The sequence below is a fragment of the Pongo abelii genome, chromosome 23, assembly GCF_028885655.2.
Source record: "Pongo abelii isolate AG06213 chromosome 23, NHGRI_mPonAbe1-v2.0_pri, whole genome shotgun sequence".
Lineage (NCBI taxonomy): Eukaryota > Metazoa > Chordata > Mammalia > Primates > Hominidae > Pongo > Pongo abelii.
The window spans coordinates 25,047,727-25,074,430 of record NC_085929.1 but is presented as its reverse complement, the minus strand read 5'-3'; the positions used below and the strand labels follow the sequence as shown (position 1 = coordinate 25,074,430).

Here is a 26,704-nt window from a genome sequence, read left to right as displayed (position 1 = left end):
CACAGCAACCCCCCCCCCCCCAACAACCCTTCAGCAACCGCCATCCTCATCAGTCAGCAGCCAATCAGCTTCACGGCACGACTCCACCAGCAAAAAGATCAAAAAGATTATGTAGGGGTCTGTAAAGGCTCAGATAATCCTTAGCATTTTTTAGCAAAGTTTTTTCTGTATCACAAGTCATTAAGCAAACCAATATTCTTGTTTTTTTTTTTTTTTCTTTTTTTGAGACAGGGTCTTGTGCTGTCACTCAAGCTGCAGTGCAGCGGCACAAACATGGTTCACTGCAGCGTCGACGTCTCAGGTTCAAGCGATCCTCCCATCTTATCTTCCCTAGTAGCTGGGACTATGGACATGTACCACCACACCTGGCTAGTTTTATTTTTTTGTGTGGAGACAGGGTTTTGCCACATTGCCAAGGCGGGTCTCGAACTCCTGAGCTCAAGACATCCGCCTGCCCTGACCTCCCTAAGTGCTGGGATTACAGGCGTAAGCCACAACACCCCGCCCAAGAGAGTATTTTTAAACTAAGGAATGTGCATGGTTTTTACACATAATGCTATTGCACACTTAATAGATTACACCGTAGTGTAAACATAACGTGTATGTGCACTGGGAAACAAAAACGTTGTGTAACTGAGTTTACTTCCATATTTGCTTTGATTGTGGGAGTCTGGAACTGAACGCACAATATCTCCCAGGAATGCCTGTCTTTTCTCCTGGTCTGTACTTTTTCATTTCATCCTCTTAAGCTAGTATTTCACGGAGCCTAGGTTTTAAATGTTGATGAATTCTGATGTATCCATATTTGCATGGGTCATGCTTTTGGTGTCAAGTCTCAAATCTCTACCTAGTTCTAGGGCTCCATTTTTTCTCTTAGAATTTCTCCCCTAAAGTTTTATAGTTTTATGTTTAACATGCGAGTGACCCATTTTCAGTTACTGTTTGTATGAGCGAGGTGAAGTGCATTTCATTGAACAGTTCGTCATCAACATTTACCTTATTTTTAAAACCCCACAAATTCATGGTATTTCATTGTTTGGATGCACTGGGACTTATTGAACTAGGACCCTCTGAATGCCTATGGTTTCTTCTTCCTTTTTTGTTATTATAGTAAGTAATGCAACATCCATTTTGTTGTTTTGTGTGTGTGTGTGTGTTTGTGGAGATGGGGTCTCAGTATGTTGCCTAGGCTGGTCTAAAACTCCTGGCCTCAAGCGATCCTTCTGCCTCCTCCTAAAGCACCAGGGTTACAGGCGGGAGCCACCACACTTGCCTGAGAACAATATTCTCATCACAGATACATTTGCACAAATGCGCCCCACACCCGTTTGTTGTCATTCCACTCGGTCATGCAGTATGCAAAGATCAATTCTGTTGGAACTTTGTGTGGTCAGGCTATTTCCTTGACGGCTTCTGGGCTTTGTTCTATGGTTTAGACAGACCTGCATTCTTCGGAGTGGAGGAATTAAATGGAATTAAAAGTGTCACATCCGTGTTTCTGCAACGCCTTTCGTGGTCTGTTTTCCGGATCTACCACCGCTCGGAGCCCTGGAGCCGCTGGCGCAGCCCAAGCAGGTCCTGGCGGGGCATCCCAGTCTCCGCGCCTCTGGGAAAGGTCTCCACCCCTCTGGAGCTTGGGCCCTGCTCGTACAGACCGGGAGTCACGAGGGGAGTCAGTCCCCTTCCTGGCAGCCGTCCCTGGTGGGGAACGGAGGTCACAGGGACTGCATGTAAAAATGTCCCAAGTACCCCTTCTCCTGCTGGGTTGCACCGTGCCTGGCGGTGGCCGCTGGGAACTCCAAGGCTGACGCCCACTATGGGTGCTGGATGCCCTCCGTCGCCCCGGGCCGAGAACACCACCCGAGGTGGATCTCTTGTTCTCGTAGCTGGGACCACAGGCGAAGCCACCGCGCCGGCCTCTGCACCCATTTCTTGTGCAGTCCTCTGACCCCGTGAGGTGGTCAGGGAGGATGGCCTGGGCCTCCTGGTCCCGGTTAGCACAGCAGGGCACTGCCAGGCTGGCTCACTGTCCATGGCAGGAGGGTGCAAGATGCAAGGCAGCAGAGGGGTGGCCCATAGGTGGGAGGGGGAAGGCCCGTGGGCAGGGACTGGTCTGTGTAGCCGGGCTGGCTGCACTCCACCCGCTCCAGCCACAGCCTGGAGCACCTGGGCCCAGGTTCCTCCCCCATGCAGGCAGCCTCGCCAAGGTCTCTGGATGTGCCCTCCCTGCTGAACGCACAAGGTCTCCTCTGCTCTCCCAAGCGAAGCGGGGTCAGGCCAGGATAGGAGGTGGACGGAAGAGCGCTTGGAAATACTGGGCCCTGTAGGCTTCTTACTGCTCTTGACAGCCAGACCTTCTCTCTCCTCTTGCAGTAGGACTCGGCTCAGCGCTCTCCAAATGCAGCCAGCCCCTCCGCCCCAGCCCAGCACTGTCCCTCCCACTCCCCCGGACTGTGTACAAACACACTGGCACACGGCAGCTTCAGCCTCTTCAGCCAGCTGACCCACGGCAGACCTGTCCACAGCACTGACCCACACCTCACTGCTCCCTGACGCTGTCCCAGACCACACCCTCCCCCTACCCAGTCATTCACTCCGTGAGCACAGATGGGCTGCTTTGCCCCAGGTCCTGCTCAAAATGCTTAGGGACCCATCAGAGAACAAAACAAATAGGTTTCTGACTTCATGAAGCTTCCATTTTTGTGGAAGGAGACGGACAATAGAAGCTGTATTTATTAAACACTTAACATAGCACTGACTCCATGGCAGGTGTTACGCTACGCATTTTATAAATTCATTTGATCCTCATGAAAATTCTCAGTTAGGTATAGTTCATATAAATAAGGAAACCAAGGCTAAAGGGGTTAAATAATCCACCCAAAGCCACACGAGTAGCAAGCGGTGAAGCCACAACTCAACCCCAGGCAGCCTGGCTCCAGAGCCCAGGCCCTGCCACCCCTCAGTAAGCACGAGTGAGCAACACAGCATACTAGAGTGCCCTGGAAAAATGGAGAGTAAAGCAGAGTAAAGGGAATCTGGAGCACGGAGGGAAGGAGACATACTGACATTTTAAACTGGGAGGCATGAGGATTCCCGGAGGAGGTGACATCTGAGCAAAGGCACGCAAGGGTTGAGGGAGTTCGCATGCAATATTGCAGGAAAGAGTGTTTCAGGGAGGGGGAGTCTGTCCCACAGTCCTGAGGCAGGGCGTGCCTGGAGCATGGGAGGAAGGTCCAGACAGGGAGGGAACAGCACTTGCTTCTTGTGCAGCAGAATGCCCGTGCGTGCTGCGTGCCTGATTCCCTGCCTCCCTGGTGCCCGTGCTGCTCTTTTAGTATTCATCTTGACTTCCAAAGTGAACAGTGAACTCAGAGAACAGAGCCCGTGACCTCTACTCCCTCTGCTTGTCCCTGGTACTTTCAAGCTGATGTTTGCTGGATCTGTCTGCCTTGCCTTGTGGATTCCACAAAACTACAAGGTCCAGGAGGATGAGCAGGTCCTGCCAGGGAAGCTTCTGACACCTCTGTCACTGGTCCTCCTACACTAGTGGTGAGCAGTAGCCTCTGCCTGGGGCGGGGAAGCAGCAGTTAAGTAAAGGGCACTTGTATTCTGTATTTTCAAAGCCTGCCTGCCTAATTCTATATTCAAATTTTATTCCCAGTAGGCCCCTTTAAACTGGTAGGCAGCCAATTCCACCCTGCTTGACAAATGGCAAAACCACCCACCTCAGCCTCCCAAAGTGCTGGGATTACAGGTGTGAGCCACCGTGCCCAGCCTCAAGAATGACTCTCAAGAGGTGAGTAAAGACCGGGCCGGGTGTGGTGGCTCATGCCTGTAATCCCAGCACTTTGAGAGGCCAAGGTAGGCAGATCACCTGAGGTCAGGAGTTCAAGACCAGCCTGGCCAAGATGGTGAAATTCTCTCTCTACTAAAAATACAAAAATTAGCCAGGCATGGTGGCACATGCCTGTAGTCCCAGCTATTGGGGAGGCTAAGGCAAGAGAATTGCTTGAATCCAGGAGGCAGAGGTTGCAGTGAGCCAAGATGGTGCCACTGCACTCCAACCTGGGCAACAGAGCGAGACTCTGTCTCAAAAAAAAAAAAAGAAAAAGAAAAAGAAAAAAGAAAAAAGAAAAAAAAGGTAAGTAATGACCGAACAGTACAGGGTCCCGATCCCATCTAAGTAGGCTTAAGGCAAAGACTGAGCATTTACTTAAGTCACAGAGAATTTAGCTAAACGCAGTGAGTCACCCACTTCACACAGAGAAAAATGCATCCCTCTACTCCTGTCTCATCACACGCAGAAGGCCCAGATTTCTTTCCCATAGTTCCCCTTGAACTATGCAGGCTACTCATAAGGAATTAAGGAATATGCATCAGACACTTCCCTATTTCTAGTTTCAGTCTTCAAAGTAGCCAAAAGAAAATGCCTTTTTCTCCTACATCAGAAATGGTAGGACACCTCTTTCCTCCCATTTATTTCCAAAGTAGATTACACCAATTTAATTCCATTTTATTTTCCAGAATAAGCATACAAAAAAATCCAACCTGGAAGAATCATTTTCAACTGGGCGTGGTGGCTCACATCTGTAATTCCAATGCTTTGGGAGGCTGAGGCAGGAGAATCATTGAGACTAGGAGTTCGAGTCCAGCCTGGGCAACACAGCGAGACCCCATCTCTACTAAAAATAAAAAAAAATTGGCCAGGCATAGGGGTGCATGCCTGTAGTCCCAGCTACTCAGGAGACTGAGGAAGGAGGATTGCTGGAGCCCAGGAGTTCCAGGCTGCAGTGAACTATGCTCATGCCACTGCACTCCCGCCTGGGTAACAGAGCAAGACCCTGTCTCAAAAAAAAAAAAAAAGAAAAAGAAAAAGAAAAAAAAGAAAAACAAGAAGAATCATTTTCCACAGACTGACAGACCATGGAGGAGAGGAAAGCTGAAAGAGAAGATGTTTGAAACTGTAACTGAGCAGCTGTTCTGTTCAGGAGATGGCCTTCCTCCTGGAGGCAGCAGGGACTGGCAGGAGCTATGTGAAGGAAAGCACAGTCCCCGCCCTCTGCAGCTCAGATGCTCAAGACAAGTGATCCATGAGCCCTAGGCCTGCTCTCCATTTAGGCCACTGCTGGGCCTGCTGCCCCCTGGGCAGCCTAGCATGGGTGCTGGGGAACCACCGCAGGCGTGTGTGTGGGTGCAGAGACGGGCAGGTACCCACTCACCTGTGATGGAACAGCTGCCACGTCACTATTTACCTACGGCAGGTACTCTGTGAGCAAGAGCAATTGGACGGGTGCTAGCTTCAAAGACAGAAACAGCACTGTCACTGGGAACTTTCCTGATCCCTGTACTGTGGTGGGGACAAGAACATCCTTATTCTTGATAAACCCACACTGAATTATTTAGGGTAAAGGCGCACAATGTCTTCAACTTTCAAATTGGTCTGGAAAAAAAATGCATCTACACACTGGGAGAATGATAAAGCAAATGGGGTCAAACGATCAAATCTAATAAATCCAGGTAATAGATGGGGAGTGCCTAGTACTCCTCCTGCAACTTCTCTGTAAACAGCAAATTACATCAAAATAGAGTTGCCCTAAAGGTGACTACCTGTGGCTCCACAAACAGGCGGGCATGCTGCCCCAGTCACAGCGGGGGGCACCTGTTGCCTAGCACACTCAAGGCCAGGGCAGCAGAGAAACTGGCACAGCACTGCCCCCAGGGAGACATGGGGACAGCTAACAATGCTGATGGAAGTCTGCGAGCATCCGACATCTCTGGATTTTTCTCCAGAACCAAGTCATACTGCTGACGCTTGGAAAACAAGGCCAGCTTTACCAACAGCTACCCTACCCAGCATTATCTGGGGTGCTGCCCTTTCCTTATCCCTTCTATCTAATCAGTGACCTCTTCCCAAAAATGTATCTGGCATCAGGTCCCTTCATGTCCACATCCACTGCCAACATCCTGTTCCAGTTCCTTGTCGTGTCACACCTGAATCATCCCCACCTGCCAGGGGTGGGCACACCACCACCCACGTGCCAAATCCAGCCTGCAGGCAAAGAATGGTGTTTACGTTTCTGTTTTTTGTCTTGTTTTGTTTTTTGAGACAGAGTCTCACTCTTGTCACCCAGGCTGGAGTGCAGTGGCACGATCTCGGCTCACGTTGTGCAACCTCTGCCCTCCGAGTTCAAGCGATTCTCCTGCCTCAGCCTCCCAAGTAGCTGGGATTACATGTGCCTGACTAATTTTTTGTATTTTTAGTAGAGACGGGGGTTTCACCATCTTGGCTAGGCTGGTCTTGAACTCCTGACCTCGTGATCCACCCGCCTCAGCCTCCCAAAGTGCTGGGATTACAGGCATGAGCCACTGCGCCCAGCCTGGTATTTACATTTCTAAAGGGCTAGGGAAAAAAATTAAAAGGAGGCTATTTTGTGACATGTAAAAATGACATAAAATTTAAATTTCAGAGGCCACAAATAAAAGCATTACTAGAATCCAGCCACAGCCATCCACTTCTGTGTTCTCTGTGGCTGCCTTCACACAACAGCAGAGGGGGGCAGCCGCGGAGCCCAACCAGCTCATGGAACCTAAAACATTTACCTTCTGGCCTTCTACAGAAAAAAGTTGGCTGACTCCTCCCCGGCTGATCTTGCTTGACTCAGTTCTCCCGCCTCCACAAGATTAACTGACCTAAAACTCGACTTCCGCCGTCGCTCTGTGTTCAAACCCCCGACAGGTTCCCCGATGCCCATAAAGCCCACACTGTACCCTGACATCCATTCGACCATGAGAAGAAATAAGAAAAGCCCTCAAGGCCATGCCTTTGCTCATGCTTTTCTCTGCCTTTCTGGAAGCCCTTCCTGCCTTCCACCGCTAAGCCTGCCCCTACCTTACTTTGTCCTTGCAGTCAGGGCAAGGCTCTGGGAATGCTCCCAGCTCCCTGTGCTCTGCTCCCACAGCTCCCTATACTTACCCTCATCATAGCTCTTACCACACAGCGCTGAAATCATCTATTTGTGCATCTGTCTCGCCAGGTGAAGCAAGATCCCAGAGGGCAAGGAACACATCTTACTCATCTCCCATCACCCATACAGAACCCAGTACAACAGCTCATCAACGCTGAATGCAACCCCAGCCTGGCCAGGCTGGCCTCCTCGCTGCCCCTGAATGCATGCTGCTCACTCTCAACCCTGGGCCCGTGCTCACCCCAGCACCCCCACATCTCAAGACAATCCGACCACGGCCTGGGCACAGTTCAAACTGCATTTCCTCCGTAGGCCCACGGAAGTCAATATGGTCGCAGGTTCAAACCCTCAGCTCCTCTCACCCATGTGCCAAGTGCCCTTGCACAAGATGCTTCTGTCTCTGGGTCCTCATCTGCAAAGAGGGAATGACTCAGTATCCCCTAACTTGCAGGGCTGACAATGCATATAAAGCTTCTGAACCGACACTTGGCATATAATAGATTTTTAAGAAGTAATAGCACACTTGTTTTCCCGAATCACACTGTCTATGCCATCTGGGTATTTTGTCCCTTTTCTTCTCCATAACTGTTGTGTATATTACTCCTGGCTCTCCTGAAGCAGGCAGGTTTGTCATAAGCAGAGACAAGGTTGTTGTACACTTCCATGAAGCCGCCCCTGCCCTAAAACCCAGGACAACACAACACATGGAAGAAGGGACCAACGGATACAACCTTAATAAATAAGTTATTTCAGGAAGTTTAAAGAATTGCTAATAAAAAAAAAATGCAAAGCCCCAGGGGATCAGGAGTGAGCTAGAGAGCAGGCTTTTGCAGATGCTTTCATATTGATGAGAAAGGCAGTTAGAGAGCGGGAGCAAGTGGGATGAGGAGGGGACCAGCAAGAGAGGAAAGAACTCCCCCTTGGAGGTGGTTCTGTTCATTCTCACCCATCCAAACACTGCAAAGAAACCTGTGCTGACTCACTGGACAGTCTGGACCCAGCATGCTCCCCTGAAGACTGTCTCTGGATGAGAGGAAACCCCAAGCCTCAGAATTCCATTCCAAGTTTCATGAGCACCAGTCAGTGACAGTACCAGCTGATATGTGAGGTGCTCACTGGGTGCTTACCACGTGCTGGGAGGATTCTAAATGCTTCTGACCACACGAGGTGAGTAGGACTGTTACGCCCTTCATTGCACAGATAAGGAAACTGAATCTCGGGAGGATAAGGAACACACTCCAGGTCACACACTCTAGTAACCGGTATAGTACAGCACAGTCTGGTTCCAGAGTCCAAGCTCTTAGCCACAACGCAGTTTGAGTGTCTTACTCTGATTTAGCTCCACCATTTACCAGGTGAGAGATCTCAGGCAAGTCATCTAATCTCACTGCACCTCATCTTTCAAGTGGGCCTCATATGGGTAACTTTGTAAGACGGTCATGAGCATTGAAAGCGATCATGCCATGACACATATTATGAAGTGGACTCCTGAGAAATCAGTTCCCTCCCACTTTTCCCATATCCCAATATAAGTGAGGTTTTTAGCCAAACCCCTTGACCTCTTTTACTACTAGGAATGATCTATATGCCCTGCTGGATTTTCCTGCCTACTGCCTGTGCCTAAGCATTTGGACCTCATAAAAGCTTACAAAAATGGCCTGGAGACAAGCAGGAAAGGAAAGCAACTGCACACAGAGCTGAGGGGGGCAGCGCAGCAGAGATGGTCCAGACGGCTCCTGGCGTGCAGACGAATACTGCAGGAGCAGAGGCCGGGCCAGCCAGGCCCTGCCAGGACACGCCACAACTGACAGCCCGTGATGGCACCTAGATCCATGTGCCCCACCAACAGGCCCAGAAGACAGGCCTGGGAGGCTGTAGGCAGAGCCAGGAGCACCTGTGCCTCTGAGCCCGCATGTCTTTAAGTGCTGTAGGGGGACAAAGAGGGACAGGCAGGTGAAAGTGACAGGCAGTCATTCCCACCAATGGTGGGATATCAGACTGCCTAAAATATTGTCTATAGCAAGGTAAATTTTTAAATTCCTACAGAAGGAATTCTGTTGCAAAATTCCTTTACTGTGAAGAATTTAATTTCAAGTCAAGAAGTACAGATACACACTAGTTTATTTTGAAGGTAAATCCACATTTCCATACATCAAGTTTGCTTGAAGGGTAAGAGATACCTTTAAGCCATGAACCCTTCCCCTGGGCTGGTGGTCATGTACAGAGGGAACCTGTCATTAGCAGCATGTAAAAGTGTCCTTCGGGGCGGGGTGCAGTGGCTCACACCTGTAATCCCAGCACTTTGGGAGGCCGAGGTGGGCGGATCACGAGGTCACGAGTTCGAGGCCAGCCTGGCCAACACAGTGAAACCCCGTCTCTACTAAAAATACAAAAAATTAGCCGGGCATGGCGGTGCGTGCCTGTAGTCCCAGGTACTTGGGAGGCTGAGGCAGAAGAACTGCTTGAACCTGGCAGGTGGAAGCTGCAGTGAGCCGAGATCTAGCCACTGCACTCCAGCCTGGGCGACAGAGCGAGATTCCGTCTCAAAAAAAAAGTGTTCTTCGAGTTAGCAAGTCAGCTCAGTTAATATAGCAGGGAGCAGAAGCCAGGTGTTTAACTCATTTCTAGAAGATGTAAGTAATTTCTATTTGAATGGACCTGATCAAACGGATCCAAAGGTCTTAGAAAATAAAAGGTTAAAACCCAAGCAAAAACTGTATCTCACTCATCATATCCGGTAGTAAGAAGTCCTATTAGGCCTTTTCCCACAACACATCAGCTTCCAAATGCAGCACATGACAAAGAAATACTTCAGGAAGGTGGAGGAATGGGGGGCTTGTTACCGTGCTGGCTGATGACATTATTACAAGGCTCCAACCAGCTCCGAGGCTGTGGTAGACACAGCACCGTGGTCCTAGGGTTAGAAAGGAGCCCCAGAAGCAGCATGGACAATCTAATGCCCAAAGCACGGATGAGGTGCCTCCATGCCCAGGACTGCTGCCACCCACCGTTGCTAGAGCACCTAGGAAAGGGCATGGCCCACAAAATGCTCCTCTAGGAAGGGCTGCCCAGTTCATTTGGGGCAGCTGTATCTCTCGATGAGTAGCTGGGCAAGGACAAGCACATTGAGAGCACCAGATCCAAAGTGGTGACGGGCCCAAGGGCAGCCTGCAGGCAAGGGAAATGGTCCCAGCCTTTCCCGCAGCCAAAGTGCAGGGCTGGTCCTCAGGAAGGAGTTGCAAAATGATCCTGTTTGCAAAACACAAACATTCCACAAACAGCAGGCACAGGGGGTAGGTAAATTCTAGAAATTCTCAGTCTTAGGTGCAAGAAATAAACAAAACCAAATCAAGAAGAATATTTTACTAGTTAGCATAAATTTGCTTAGCACTCTATGTCCAGGGCTTCCTGGCCAGTTAAATCCAGGTTACTGCACTTGCATGGCTGACAATGCATCTAACCTCTTAGAAATATCAACCTCTTGCAGACACAGGCTGTCTTACCACATGGCACTTACATACAACAGGTGCTCAATAAATGTGCTGAAAAAAGTCAGTGTGTAAAGGATTCCTAAAGTAGGAATCCCCCCTGCTCCCTGGCTCCCTGAGGGTGGTTGAGGCCCAGGGGCTTGTGTCCCCACCCTCCGCTAGGGCCTAGCACGGTGCTCACTACACCCGGAGGGCGGATTCAAGCTGCCACCTGTGAATTTTTTCCCCGCCTCATACTCTCTTTTTCTGCCCCATTCTTCTTCTTTTGCTCCCTGAACATGTATCTCATGGGATTTGGAGTCATCAGCTATGCAAATTATTGGGTTTATGGCCCTTTACCTCACTGGAACAACTTCCCTGCTGTAAAATGGGGTGAAAGGACCCTACCCGAAGACTAGAAATGATGTGTGCGCAGTCTGGCCACAGCAACGGGAAGTGATCGCTGTTATGACTTGCTTATATAATTGTCCACAGGCCCCACTGTCTAAAGGAACTTAGAATACCAAAAGCAGAAAGTTTATTTGTTTTTCTTACCCCTGGCAAGGGTGGTTTTGAGAAAGCCTATCTGTTTTGGAAAGAAACTGACCCAAGCCCATGTCACTAGTTAAAATATTTCCTTTTTCCTTTTTCTCAGGGAAATGAATGACTCTGACTAGTCATGGCCAAACTGGGAAAAAGGTTCTGTTCCATAAGTTCATGTGCCAATTATACACAGCGATTAGGATTCCCAGATGGCTCATTCTCTTTTTTTTTAAATTTTACTTTAAGTTCCAGGATACATGTGCAGAACGTGCAGGTTTGTTACATAGGTATATGTGTGCCATGGTGGTTTGCTGCACCTGTCAACCTGTCATCTAGGTTTGAAGCCCCACATGCATTAGGTATTTGTCCTAATGCTGTCCCTCCCCTTGCCTTCCTCCAACCCTGGCCCAGCTCATTCTTAAAAGAATCATCATAAAGGAGTTCAGCTGGGGCAATAATGGATCTGCTTGGGTTCCACAACTTGGGAATCAGAAGGAAGGGAAGGGCTTCCTCACCTTTTCCAGGAGCAGGGCTGCCCTCAGCACTCTCTGGATTCCCAAGGCACAGCCCCCAGGTTCCTGAACACACAGTGTCTTAAGTGCCCCTCTGGGAAGCCCCCCTGTGCCCATGCTCTCTTCCCAGTGCTTTAGAATTACCTCCTGACTCTGCCCCCTGAGAAACAGGCCAGGAATATTTCAAGGAATACACCAATTAACCTCAATGCACCTCTCCTGGCATTTCAGAGAGATAACTCAAGAGTGAAGAGAGGGAAACATGGAGAAGGGGTCTGAAGACAGGAAGGTGTGACCCCCCAGGACGGAGGTAACCCTGTGGAATCTGCCCAAGTCAGTTGCCCTCAATTGGTCTGCAAGAGCACAAGTCCAAAACCCAATGCCTTCATCTAAATCCTGACGCCACCACTTTTTTTAGTCCTCTGTGCCCCATTTCCTAGTGTGAAAAGCAGGAATCGTAACAGCACCCAGTCTGTCTGCTGTGGTGAGGACTGAGTGCGTTAAGACATGTGGGCACTCAGGACAAAACGTGGCATGGCCAACGGTCTCTAAGCGTCTCTGCTGCTGCCATCACTGCTGTGCTCATCAGCGCCAGGTGCTGCTCTCCCACCTGTCCCTGTCCCATCACAGTCCGACAATTCTCAGCCACAAGGAGCTTTGGCAGTGGAGGCAGCGAGGAATATGGCTAGAACCTTTGTAAGCTGACTTTCTGTGGGCTGGGGACAGTCCATGCTAAAGGGTAGCTGCCATACCCCCGGGAGCTGCAGGTGCCAGGAGTGAGCACTCTGCATCTTCCCCCCAACCAAGCTGCTCCTCCTCTCTTCCCAAGCTTCCAACACTGGCACTGGCCTCCCAGGACCCATGCCACCTCCAGACTTCAATTGGCAACAGAAAAGAGACAGGGGGCTGGGTGCAGTGGGGTGCCTGTAATCCCAGCACTTTGGGAGGCTAAGGCTGGAGGATCGCTTGAGCCCAGCAGTTCAAGACCAGACTGGGCAACACAGAGAGAGTTTGTCTCTACACAAAATTTAAAAATTAGTCGGGTGTGGTGGTGTGGGCCTGTAGTCCCAGCTACTCAGGAGGCTGAGGTTGGGGAGATGGCCTGGGCCCGGAAGGTCAAGGCTGCAGTGAGCCGAGATCACGCCACTCTAGCCGGGGGGCCACAGAGCAAGACACTGTCTCCAAAATAAATAAATAAATAAGAAGCATGGGCAGGAGAGAGGAGAAGGCTGGGACTAAGCTTTCATTTCACCTTTAAATAGGAAAAGTCAATAAAAGCTACTAGTTAACCACGGGGCTGTGCTGTCCCTCCCTCTCCTGCCAGAGTTCACCAGACCGAATCCCCTGCCAGAGTTCACCAGACCGAATCCCCTGCCAGAGTTCACCAGACCGAATCCCCTGCCAGAGTTCACCAGACCGAATCCCCTGCCAGAGTTCACCAGACCGAATCCCCTGCCAGAGTTCACCAGACCGAATCCCCTGCCAGAGTTCACCAGACCGAATCCCCTGCCAGAGTTCACCAGACCGAATCCCCTGCCAGAGTTCACCAGACCGAATCCCCTGCCAGAGTTCACCAGACCGAATCCCCTGCCAGAGTTCACCAGACCGAGTCTCCTGCCAGAGTTCACCAGACCGAGTCTCCTGCCAGAGTTCACCAGACCGAGTCTCCTGCCAGAGTTCACCAGACCGAGTCTCCTGCCAGAGTTCACCAGACCGAGTCTCCTGCCAGAGTTCACCAGACCGAGTCTCCTGCCAGAGTTCACCAGACCGAGTCTCCTGCCAGAGTTCACCAGACCGAGTCTCCTGCCAGAGTTCACCAGACCGAGTCTCCTGCCAGAGTTCACCAGACCGAGTCTCCTGCCAGAGTTCACCAGACCGAGTCTCCTGCCAGAGTTCACCAGACCGAGTCTCCTGCCAGAGTTCACCAGACCGAGTCTCCTGCCAGAGTTCACCAGACCGAGTCTCCTGCCAGAGTTAACCAGACTGAATCCTTCAGCAGATATACAATTCAACAGACACCTGCAGATGTGCCTAATGCAGGAAGACTCCTCACTAGATTCCCTCACACATAACACACGTGCACTCTGAGCTGGGCGCTACAGAGACAGGGCCTAACAGAACACGAAAAAGATACTGTTGTCCTTGCCAAGGTACTCACTACTTAGCAGAAGCTCTTGCCCTTCCGCTTCCACCTTTCATCAAGTTATAAGCCAACAGTCTCACTTCTTCTCTCTTCTTTAATCTGATTTCTGTCTTCCCTTTCTGTTTTCTTTTAAGAGACAGAATCTCACTCTGTCACCCAGGCTGGAATGCAGCGGCATGATTATAGCTCACTGCAGCCTTGAGCTCCTGGCCTCAAGGGATCCCCCCACCTCAGCCTTCTGAGCAGCTGGGACCATAGGTGTACACCACCACGCCCGGCTAATTTTTAAAATTTTTGTAGAGACAGGGTCTCACTATGTTGCCCAGGCTGGTCTCACCTGGCCTCAAGCAATACTCCTGCCTTAGCCTCTCAAAGTGCTGGGATTACAGACATGAGCCACGACACCCAGCCTTTTCTTTTACTTTTTTTTTTTTTTGAGACAGTAGGGTCTTGCTCTGTCACCAAGGCTGGAATGCAGTGGTGTGATCTCCGCTCACTGCAGCCTTGGCCTCCCAGGCTCAAATGATCCACCTGCCTCATCCTCCTGAGTAGCTGGGACTACGGGTGTGCAACACCCACACCCGGCTAATTTTTGTATTTTTCTGTAGAGACAGGATTTCACCATGTTGGCCAGGCTGGTCTGGAACTCCTGACCTCAGGTGATCTGCCCACCTCGGCCTCTCAAAGTGCTGGGATTACAGGCGTGAGCCACCACACCTGGCCTCTTTTTTAAAACTGTGGCAACCATCTCTCCTCTGTTGAACTCACCAATGAGAAAAAGTCAGTGGGGCCAGGCATGGTGGCTCACGCCTGTAATCTCAGCAGTTTGAGAGACTGAGGCGGGCAAACTGTTTGAGCCCAGGAGCTCAAGACCAGCCTGGGCAATGTGGCAAAACCCCATCTCTACAAATAATGTGAAAAATTAGCCAGGCTTGGTGGTGCACGCCTGTAGTCTCAGCTGCTCAGGCGGTCAAGGTTGCAGTGAACTATGATCACGCCACTGCACTCCAGCCTAGGTGGCAGAGTGAGATGCTGTCTCGATTTAAAAAAAAAAAAGTAATCAACTGCAACTTGGGGTGACAGTTTCCTGGTCATTCCTCCCAGTTTCTTGGTGTCTTTATAGCTAGAGATGGCTAAAGGCCACCCGCAAGAAAACAAGTCATGTACAATTGAGGCCCAGGGGGGCAGGATGCTGTTCTCTCCACCGGAGCAACCCAACCACTTGGATATCTGACACCACCCATCACCCCCCAACTCCAGGGGATCAGAGCTCAATTCTGAAGAGTGGAACCAAAGACGACAGAGTGCGTGGCTGGAGAGAGGGGGAAGTCCACAGAGTTTAGGTAAATTTCTCAACCACATTTCCACCATGCCCGCAATGTACTGCATTAAAGTATGCTGGAAGCTAAAGACCAAAAAGGAATCAGATTTTCAACTCTGCCACCTAAAGGAGAAACTGAGAGCCTTATTTACCACACAGATTTTAGCCCAAGTGCCATGCCTCCAGTTTCACAATTTCACCAGCAGCTTAAGCAAAACGGCCTGGACACTAAAGATGGCTTCTGGGTCAGAGTATCACTAATTTCCTCTGTCCACAAACCACTTTGATTCTCTTTGATTCTCTCTGTCCCTAATCTCCCCATCTAGTCTTTTTTTTTTTTTTTTTTTTTTTTGTTTGAGACAGAGTCTTGCTCTGTCACCCAGGCTGGAGTACAGTGTGCGATCTTGGCTCACTGCAACCTCGGCCTCCTGAGCTCAGGCAATCCTCCCATCTCAGCCTCCAGAGTAGCTGGGACCACAGGTGCACACCACCATGCCCGGCTAATTTTTGTACTTTTTGTAGAGATGGGGTTTAGCTATGTTGCCCAGGCTGCTCTCAAACTACTGGGCTCAAGTAATCTGCCCACCTCAACCTCCCCAAGTGTTGGGATTACAGGCGTGAGCCACTGCGCCCAGTCCATCTGGTCTTATTAAATACTTCATTCTCTGCAAATGCAGATGTTTTCTCAGCTCTGATTATTTTTTCTGCAGTAATGACCCTCCACCTGGCTAGACGAATACCTCTAGCAGAGGAAAAGGCCAGGGTGTGCAAACTGTACTGCAACAGAACATAAAGCCCGTCCAGCCCCACCTCCCATTAGACCTGGGGTGTGGCAGCAGCAGTCGTCGGGGCTCTCAGGCCTGCCCATTAGTCATCCCTAAGACCCGTTAGCACATTGGTTAGCAGGAGCACACACTCTGGAATCAGAAAGCCCAGGATTGAGCCCAGCCCTGCTTTCAGTCAAGGCTTTGTCACTCACTATCACTCCCTCGACCTAGGACCTCACAAAACCTTGTCATCTGTACAACTGGGGATAAGAAGTTCTACCTTGAATGTTGTTGTGAGGAATAAATGAGGTAATGTCTATGCAGCACCTCGCACAGATTCCTGCAGATAAACACTCAATAAATGTTAACTATCATCCACTATCTAGTCATCAGAAAAGCACAATGATATTGTATCTTTAAGTCCTTCCACTTCCAAAAAAAAGAAAGAAAGAAAAAGATGTGTGGATTTTTTTCCCCTAAAGGTATCAGTGAAGTGAAATTTAAGAAGGAAAACCTGGGCCGGGCGCAGTGGCTCATGCCTATAATCTCAGCACTTTGGAAGGCCAAGGTGGGGAGATCACATGAGGTCAGGAGTTCAAGACCAGCCTGACCAACATGGTGAAACCCTGTCTCTACCAAAAATACAAAAACAGCCAGGCGTGGTGGCGGGCGCCTATAGTTCCAGCTACTTGGGAGGCTGAGGCAGGAGAATCACTTGAACCCAGGAGGCAGAGGTTGCAGTGAGCCAAGATTGCGCCACTGCACTCCAGCCAAGATTGTGCCACTGCACAACAGAGCGAGACTCCATCTCAAAAAAAAAAAAAAAAAAAAGAAAAACCCAATTTAAATCTCAGTTCAGGGATGAACTCACTTGCAACTTAAAGTAAATCATGTCACCTCCATTTCTTTGCCTATAAAGTGGGAATAATAGACCCTACTAAACTTTGACGACCTCAGAGACGAGTAAGAATCAATGAGATAACAGGTCATGAAAAAGCTTTCACTTCCTCAAATAAAAAGCAACAAGTAGTAAATCCAGAGCATAATTATTATTAAAATGCCGGGCCCCATAATACTATGGAACATAAATAAGCCAATGATGGCTTATTGAACATTAGGTTTGATGGCCCTTTCGTCTATTCACATGGAACCTGCTACAAGCCGGAGGAGGCAAATGGCTGCTCCTAGCAGATCCCAGTTCAGAGGCACGGCCCAGCAAAGCTAGCACTCTGCCAACGGTCAGGCTTCAACCATCCTGGGCCACTTCTCAGAGGCCAGTGCCGGGAGAAATCAGGTAATTCAGCTGGTTCCACCTGGACATGTGAAACCAATGACAACCAAAATCCTCACCTGCAGGACTACTCGACAGACGCAGGAAAGGGTCCACTTTGACCCTCTGCTCTTCTGTACTGAATGGTGTACCACTCTTCCAGGGCATGTGCCATCCTTCCTTTAAACTGCAACACATGATCCAGGAGGAAGAGCTCAATTTTTCCTTATTTTTATTTCTAGGTCCAAGACGTGAGTTTCATTTTTAATCTACCACGGAAATGTCTGGATAGCCGGAAGTTTGAGTGGGAGGAGGAATGGGGGGGGACCTCATCTCCCTAATTTAAACACGGAGCATGCAACCAAAACTGCATCCAATTTCATCATCCCCAGGTCTCTCAAACCCAAGGAAGAGAGGAAAGATTTACTTTTATGTTTATTGAACATCTGCTATGTGCCAAGGACTGTGCTAAGTTCTTCACACACATTATTTCCAAAGCCCATTTCCTCTTCCACGCCTAGTAACACCATGGAATAACCACCACAACAGGAGCATCTCACGGTAGGGGGTAGGGGGGAAGAATCACAATATGTAGTCAAGTTTAAGACATTTCAAATGTTAGCATTGTAAACACAAATAAACAGCCTTGACTGAGGAACCACGTCTAAGTTCTGAAACATCCTTTACAGGAGGAACACACAAACCATGTCTTTCCTATAATTAAGAAATTAACTCACGCTATTTAATACACTATAAAAAAGAAAACTTTTAAAATCTGGAACACAAGAAAAACTCACTATAGGACTCGAACAATCTGGGGCTGGATTGCTGACCCGAGAAGTACATCTGGCAATCAAATATGGAATGAACGGCATCCTCTGAGAGGCCCCAGCGATGTGCTCACGGGAGAAGGTAACCACAGCGAACTGGCCTGTGTGCGGCCAGGTAACCATTAGGCGGGGCTTTCCCGCAGGCGGCAGCGACTGTAGGAAGATGTCTTTCTCAGCTTAAAACCTAGTTCATCCTCATCCCTGGGGTACAACGACTGTCTATGGAGCAAAGTGTCAGATGGGACCAAATACACATTGGTGGCCTGATATTCAAATGTTACCCTCTCCATGCACATCCCACTAAAACGAAGCTTAGGGAAAAAACAGAAAACAAAAAAAAAAAACAAAAGCTGTCCACCTGTCCACAGTTGACCTTCATTCCTCTGCATCAACCCATTTCACATAAATCACAATTAACATCTGCACTAAACACCATTAAAAGAACACAAACGTGGTTTGAACTCTTGGACATACTTTCTCTGCATTCAGAGTCAGGAAAATCAGCCAAGCTACGGGGCTGGTCCCTGCCCCTTAACGGGATGCGGCACAGAGGCCTTGCCTGAGGGGCCTGCCAGACCCCTTCTTCCCCGCACACCACTGAGCAAGTGGGGTGGCGGCTCACCAGTGCCCCATGCCAGGCGGAGGCTCCCGGTAGCGGCTGGCTTTCTGCTAAGCCAGGCAAGCCCGGCTCCGTGTAGGGCTCCTCAAGGTGGTTTCTAACCTGGGAATTTCCAATGTGCCCCGGAGACCTCCAAGAGCGCGGTCCCCTCGGAAGGCAGCTAGGGAAGGGGACCAGAGGCGAAGGCGGCTGCCATCGCCCGGCCGCGCCCACCGCCCCCACAAATGTAAAGGTGCGCCAGGGTCCTCTCGGCCACCTACTTGCCAGGGTCGCAGGAGCCCACCCTTGGCGCACGCCAGCGCCAGGCTGGGACAGCGGGACGGGGTGGCCCCGAGGGCCGGGCCGCGGAGGCAGGATCCGGCGGAGCCTCGGCCGCGAGCCTGTGGACCCGGGTAAAAACAGAGACCTCCCCCGCCCCAAAAAGCACCCCCGCCCAGCGCCGGGCTAAGCCTCCTCCCTCCGCCTCCCGCCTGAAGCGGGCAGCCTCCCCGCGCTTCCCCGCGCCCGCCGTCCCGGAACTCCGGACCCGCCGGCGCACCTGGCCGCGCATCCTCCCGCCGGAGGTGACCACAGGGGGACGCGAGGCGGGGGCTTACTCGCGACCCGCCCGCCGGGCGCAGGGCTATAAGCGCCGCTGGAAGGAGGCGACCGCGCCGCGGCGGTTCCGGGTCTCGGGGCTCCCTGGGCGAGAACCTCGGCGCGCGTCCGCTCGCGGGGCCACCCGCTCCAGAGTCGCCCGCCGGGGCCAGCCCGGGGCCCGAGACCCAGAGCTCGGGCGCGAACAGGATGCGGCTCCTCGGGGGCGGTTGGCGCGGGTCGGAGTCCCGAAGCCCCGTCCTTACCTCTGCTTCATGCTGCGGTGTCCCTCAGCGCCGGCGTCCCCTTGACCCGCCAGTGCCGCCTGTCCCGCAACTCCGGCGTCCGTCGAGGTAAGCAGCACGCAGAGCAGCGGCGCAGCCGGAGGAGGGACGGGCACAAGGAAGGGCGGGCGTTGCGGCCCTCGGGCCGGACCACAGGACCCCAGCCTCGGGGGCGAGAGAGCTCAGTGCACCTCGGGAACTGGCACGGCGGCTCCCGTCCTCAGGGACCCCATTGCTACCTGCACGCTCAGCCTTGCCAGAATCTCATGGGATATGTGCAAAAGGCAAAGAAATAAGCCGTCGCCACGCCCTTCGTCCTCTCCGTCTCCCCGCAGGGTCCATATGGTACATTCCCCAAAGCCCAACGGGAGACAGGAAAGAGGTGATTGGATGGAAATCTTGGAAGGAGCGAGAAGCCGCATGAAGTGGCCAATGGAGAAACGCGGTGGGCATGTCAAACCCTGCCAGCAGAGAGAAGGGAGGATGTATTTAAAGGGGACTTGTTGGCCCGGCGTGGTGGCTCAAGCCTGTAATCCCAACACTTTGAGGAGCGGAGGCGGGCGGATCACTTGAGGTCAAGAGTTCAAGAGCAGCCTGGCCAACATGGTGAAACTCTGTCTCTACTGAAAAGACAAAAATTAGCCGGGCATGGTTGCGTGGGCCTGTAGTCCCAGCTACTCAGGAGGCTGAGGCAGGAGAATCACTTGAACCCGGGAGGCGGAGGTTACAGTGAGCAGAGATGGTGCCACTGCACTCCAGCCTGGACTACAGAGCGAGACTCCGTCTCAAGAAATAAAAAATAATAATAAAGCAGACTTGTTTGCTGCTCTTAGCTGCCGCAAAATAAAACTAGGATTTTCATTCTGACACTATCCAGATGGGAAGCAAAGAGATTAGGGGGAATTTCAAATTTTTGGAGGAGGGAGCTAAAAGAAAATATAGAGCGGAGGCCGGACGCGGTGGCTCACGCTTGTAATCCCAGAACTTTGGGAGGCCGAGGCGGGCGGATCACAAGGTCAGGAGTTCGAGACCAGCCTGACCAACATGGTGAAACCCAGTCTCTACTAAAAATACAAAAATTAGCCAGGCATGGTGGCGCGCGCCTGTAATCTCAGCTACTCAGGAGGCTAAGGCAGGAGAATCGCTTGAATCCGGGAGGCGGAGGTTGCAGTGAGCCAAGATCACACCATTGCACTTCAGCCTGTATAACAGAGTGAGACTCCCTCTCAAAAAAAAGAAAGACAAAGAAAATATAGAGTGAATTGAACCAAATATATCTGTATGACCTTGAGCAGGTAAGTCCAACCCTCGGCCTCAGTTTCGTCATCTGGTCCAATGAGGATACTGGACTGCACTTGGTGTCTAACAGCCTTCACACACTTGGTGTGTGATCCTATCATCCCTTGCACGGGAATAGCAATACCTGCAACTATTCTTCAATTTTGGGCATGATCCTCCATCTTAAAGAACTTTAGTTGAAAGTAGATAGACTTTCTGACACCTACTTTCAGCAATAGTATCAACCCCACCTTTGGTAAAGGCGAATCCAGTCTTCTTTCTGGGTCCCTCATCTCTTAGGGAAGGATATTCTTCTTATGTGTGGAGCCCCTCACCTCCAAGTAGCTAATAATTTCTACTTCTCCAAGAGGCACCACTTTCTCTTCCTTCTCCCTTCCGCCTCATAATCAGACAAAGCTTCGATTAATAATTCATTCACCCCATGAGCTGTCCACAATTCCTGCCTTCAGCAACAAACCTCACTGCTCACCCCTCCCTATAGCTGCTAAAGTGCTCGTCCCTAACTCAGGCTGTGACAACCATTCAACCACACGTGGCCAATTGTGCTTTCATCCACACTACAAGCCAAATTTCAGACTTTCTAACCATTCCTTGGGGCCTGCTCTGTTTCAGAGTTTTACACCAGCCTGCTAGGCTTACATTTTGGCTACCAAGCTTCAGCTCCACCTTCTTTATTTCAAAATTTTTCAACCTCCCAACAGGTGATCACCCCACCCCCACACAACCAGCTTCCAAATCATGTAGGGTGTCTGGGATACCTGTTCTAATAGCTCCAGACCACTTATCTTCCAACTATAATCCAAAGAGCTCCAGAAAGTGCATCCCCCCATGAAGCCTTCCAGATCGATTGCCAGAAGCTGCTAGCTTACAGAGCTCCCATTTCTACTCTGTGCCCTGCCACAACCCAACTGTCCATGCTCTCTGCCCCAATATACAATTCTTTTTTTTTTTTTTTTTTGAAATGGAGTTTCGCTCTTATTGCCCAAGCTGGAGTGAAATGGCACAATCTTGGCTCACTGCAACCTCCGCCTCCCAGGTTCAAGTGATTCTCCTGCCCCAGCCTCAGCCTCCCGAGTAGCTGGGATTACAGGCATGCACCACCACACATGGCTAATTTTGCATTTTTAGTAGAGACAGGGTTTCTCCATGTTGATCAGGCTGGTCTCAAACTCCGACCTCAGGTGATCTGCCTACCTCAGCCTCCCAAAGTGCTGGGATTATAGGCGTGAGCCACTGCACCCGGCCAATATACGTTTCTTATTGACATATTTCCCCGTCTCCCTGCTGGCCACAGCAGCAGCAGCCACAGCTTACATTTGTTAAGTGCTCACTATGTGCTAGGTACTGTTGGGAAGTGCTTTGCCCGCATTATTTAATTTCACCCTCATATCAATTCTGTGATGTTCCATTATTATTCCCATTCCGTTTTGCCCTCCTGAGGAAAACACAAGAGCTTAGTGACTGATCTGCCCGAGTGCACAGAGGTCTGACATCTAGTGCCCCCAGCGTAACTCCACAATGCAATACTGTCTTGAGTTTCTTAAGAATCTATTGCATGCCAGATGAAAGATAATCTCATATATTTACTTATTTATTTTTATTTTTATTTCTTTTTTTTTTTTTTTTTTTTTGAGGCAGAGTCACACTCTGTCACCCAGGCTGGAGTACAGTGGCGCAATCTCGGCTCACTGCAACCTCTGCCTTCTGAGTTCAAGTGATTCTCGTGCCTCAGCCTCCCGAGTAGCTGAGATTACAGGCTTGTGCCACCATGCCTGGCTAATTTTTGTATTTTTGGTAGAGATGGGGGTTTCACTATGTTGGCCAGGCTGGTCTCGAACTCCTGACCTCAGGTGATCTGCCTGCCTCGGCCTCCTAAAGTGCTGGGATTACAGGTGTGAGCCACCGTGCCAGGCCTCATACATTTATATTATGTTTACATTTATTTCTGTACCTATAATATCATTTCAGCCTCAAAACAGTCATGTGAGGAGAGTTGGTAGAAGTCTATTCACAGATGAGGAAGGAAACTACAGCTCAGAGAGCATGACCGTTTGGCTAAGGTAGCAAGGCTGGTAAGTAACTGAGCCTGGCTTTCCACACTGCATTCTTTCCACTGCAATTCCTGCCCCCTGCGTGAACACAACCTTTTCACATGTAACAACCAGAGAAGGGGGAAACAAATACAAAATAGCAAAACCTAAGCCACGGGGTTTAGGGAGTGTGGTACAAGGAGTGCTTACAGGGGGCCAGAAAACACGTCAAAGAAGACTTCTATGAAGGGCGAGAATCACTGTGGACTTCTTTATACTGGTTTGTTGTTTATCTTCTGCCCATGAGAGTGTGTCTTGGACACATCTGGCAAATTCAATAGCAAAAGGCCACAAAACTGCCCCATACCGCTGGAATGCTGGTGGCTAGAATTAGCCCCATGTCAACAAAGAAGGGACTTCTATGTGCAATGCTGCTGCCGACCAGTTTGGGAAAGTTCTCAACTTGCTATTTAGCAAACTATCCTGCTCCACCGGCAGTTTTAACACTCCCCTGCAAATACGGGCTGGGCTCATTATTTCTTCTTTTTCTACTGTTGACATCCTCACAGGGTTGGAGAGCCTACCAAAGTTGTGTGGGAGCAGGAAACTTTTAATATTGATTAAGCAGCCTGAACAAACCAATGGTGAGGCCAATACTTCTGAGTTGTTCTTTGCCAGGTCCAGCCATAGTCAATCAAGTTAATTCTCACTTCCATAGCTCTCTCTTTTCTCATCCCCAGAGAGTTCTAAAATGTCTCTGCTTATCTGAGTGCTTTATTTATGCATTCAAACATGTATTGGGCACCCACTACAAACAAAAAACTGGCAGGTTGTGTGGGGTTATCCTGATGGATCACACATGAAGTGTGTACTTAGCGCATGGGATGATTAAATATCAGACCTCCTTCCGTAAGGAAGGAATCTGCCTGAGCACCTCAGAGCGTGCAAGTGGATCCCATCCACGGCGAAATGTAGGTGCTCATGTTGGAAAGTCCGCCCTGCTAGTAGGAGAAGGAGCAGTAGGTTGAGAAATGGTCCTGGGTTGGGGAGATGGGCAGTGTCCTCGGGAGGTGGAGAGTGCCCAGAAATAACTGGACACATAGCAAACAATAGGGAGAATCATCTAATTCAGTCCACAATGGAGCTGGTAGAAGATTTGTGGAGTATGCTGTCTTATTTTCAATTTAAAAAATACTTTCTGGGCCAGGCACAGTGGCTCACGCCTGTAATTCCAGCACTTTAAGAGGCTGAGGCGGGCGGATCACCTGAAGTCGGGAGTTTGAGACCAGCCTGATCAACATGGAGAAACCCCATCTCTACTAAAAATACAAAATTAGCTGGGCGTGATGGCGCTTGCCTGTAATCCCAGCTACTCAGGAGGCTGATGCAGGAAAATCACTTGAACCCGGGAGACGGAGGTTGCAGTGAGCCGAGATCGCGCCATTTCACTCCAGCCTGGGCAACAAGAGCAAAACTCCATCTCAAAAAAAGAAAAAAATTTTCTGATTTCTTTTTTTTTTTTTTTTTTTTTTTGAGATGGAGCCTCACTCAGCCGCCCAGGCTGGAGTGCAGTGGCGTGATCTCGGCTCACCACAACCACCATCTTCCGGGTTCAAGCGATTCTCCCATCTCAGCCTCCCGAGTAGCTGGGATTACAGGCACCCGCCATCATGCCCGGCTAATTTTTGTATTTTGGCAGAGACAGGGTTTCACCATGTTGGCCAGGCTGGTCTTGAACTCTTGACCTCAGGTGAGCCACCTGCCTCAGCCTCCCAAAGTTCTAGGATTACAGGCGTGAGCCACCATGCCTGGCCAATTTTCTGATTTCAAAAGTAACTCATGTTCATTGTAAAAGAATTTTTTAAATAGAGAAAAGTACAAAAAATAAAAATACCCATTATCTTCACCAGCATATTGTTGTTGCCATTTTGATGTGTTTTCTTGTATTTTTCTGTGTACATGTGTCATATATCTTCTTTTTCTGTATTATCTTTTTAACAAAATTTGATCAAACTGCTTTGCAATCTACTTTTCTACTTAATAGGCTAGGAATTTTCCTATGCCATTATATATTACTTAAAAAATGATTTTTTTTTTCTTTTTTAGAATCAGGGTCTTGCTCTGTTGCCCAGGCTAGAGTGCAGTGGCACAATCATAGTTCACTGCAGCCTGGCACTCCTGGGCTCAAGTGATCCTCCCACTTCAGCCTCCTAAAGTGCTAGGATTCCAGGCCTCAGCCACTATGCTCAGTTTTGTTTTTGTTTTTGTTTTTGACTTAAACCAGTTTTGATCAGCTATCTGCCACTAGCTAGCAAAGTAAAAAATGCATGGTTGGGGCCGGGTACGGTGGCTCACACCTGTAATCCCAGCACTTTGAAAGGCCAAGGTGGGCAGATCACCTGAGGTCAGGAGATCAAGACCACCCTGGGCAACAGGGCGAAACCCTGTCTCTACTAAAAATACAAAAATTAGCCAGGTATGGTGGCAGGTGCCTATAATCCTAGCTTCTTGGGAAGCTAAGGCAGAAGAATCACTTGGACCTAATTTATTGATTTTTTTGAACTTGGAATATGGGGTCATGACAAGATCATGCCACTGCACTCAATCCTGGAAGACAGAGCAAGACTCTGTCTCAAAAATAAAAAAAATAAAAAGAGGTTACTTTTTATTTCCTGAAAAGCTTGACTTCCTGACAATGAAAGCCCTAAGGAGCTAGTGGACAGAAGACAGCTGGCAGTCATCAGTGGGGCAAAGGCGGAGATACCACTGCTGACTCTACTGGGCCTCAGGCCTCGGCCCTCATGGGGACCCTCTTTCAAACTTTTGGAGGGGTAAGGGAGGGCCAGGCAGAGCTGAGACCAAGGCAGTGGCGGTCAGCGGGGGGCCTGAAGTTCTATCATCTAGTTGGGCTTCTTCACGGGTGCATCACCCATAAGTGCTGTATTGATTCCCTCAGCTCCCAGGGCTGCCAGATAGGGCTGGGGTGGCCAGAGCCTCCCAGCCAGTCTCCTCCTGCAGGAGCACCTTGTCAGTTTACCTCAGATATTTGCTGCTCAAATACCATCTTCTGTGTGTATCACAACATGACACACCCATGAAGAACGCTGAGCTAGGATTTCTAGATGTACTGTTACACGGTGATTTACTGGTCTGGAACTGCTGCCTCGCAGGTGGTCATGTGAAAACACCACCAGCAAAACCAAGCATTTATGGAGCCACTCCCTTGTGCCAGGTCCTGGGCTGGGACGTCTGACTGCATCAGCTCCACGGTGGACAACTGTGGCTTTAGCCTGCCCAGCATTCAGACCCACTTGCTTGGTAACAGTGCCTACATCTTAGCTTCTATTGTGGAAACTACCTTTCCCCCACTGCATGCAGGCCCGGTGGGCATGGGGATGGAGGCACCTTGCTCTCCATCCATGAGGAAGGCAGCACATGGCCCAGCCTCGTCCAGTCTGACCTGTCTTCCTGGAAGTTGAGTGTCAAGCAGAGAGCCGCAGAACTGAAGACAACCGGAGCTGCTTCATGCAGTCAATAATCCCCTGAAGAAGGAAGGCAGTTACCTCCCTATTCTCGAGATCGCTTCAGCTGGCCTGGTTCTCATCCTTTCCAAGACCTGGCTGTTTGCTTTGCATTCAGTTATATGAGCTAATTCATATCCTCCTAATAAATTTCTTCATCCTTCTCCAAAGTTAGCCCTAGAGTATATTGCTGTTGTTTACAATCAAAAAGCCCTAGAGGTGTACTCTCTAATTCTCTTAATAACCTCACTTTCTGTCATTGCCCCTGTTTTAGTACCAGTAGCTGAGCTTCACATAAGTTAAAAGATGTGCCCAAGGTCGCACAGCTAATGAGTGCCACAGTCAGAATCTGAACGCAAGTCTGTCTGATGTGTGGTCGTGACAAGAGCATGGGTTTTCTTGGGAGAGCAAAATGACTTCAAATCCCCACTTCCCACATAAAAATGCACAATGGGTGTAGCAATGCCGAAGCCACAGAGCTATTGAGGATGGATGGAGGTGATGCATAGGAAAGCACATGGCCTAGGGTATGTAATCCCAACACTTTGGGAGGCCGA

General features: G+C 49.9%; 2 long non-coding RNA genes across 2 annotated transcripts in view; one reads left to right on the top strand and one right to left on the bottom strand.

Moving 5' to 3' along the window:
* LOC134761152 (uncharacterized) overlaps positions 1 to 19,372 on the bottom strand; it is a 37,704-nt gene extending 18,332 nt beyond the window's left edge. The window contains exon 1 of the long non-coding RNA XR_010139429.1: positions 19,280 to 19,372. This is a non-coding gene — a long non-coding RNA (uncharacterized LOC134761152). The remainder of the gene's footprint in view (positions 1 to 19,279) is intronic.
* On the top strand, positions 19,228 to 26,704 carry LOC129052516 (uncharacterized). Its single transcript, XR_008517570.2, has 4 exons — positions 19,228 to 19,366; positions 19,633 to 19,742; positions 22,565 to 22,668; positions 25,307 to 26,704. It is a non-coding gene; the product is annotated as an uncharacterized LOC129052516 (long non-coding RNA).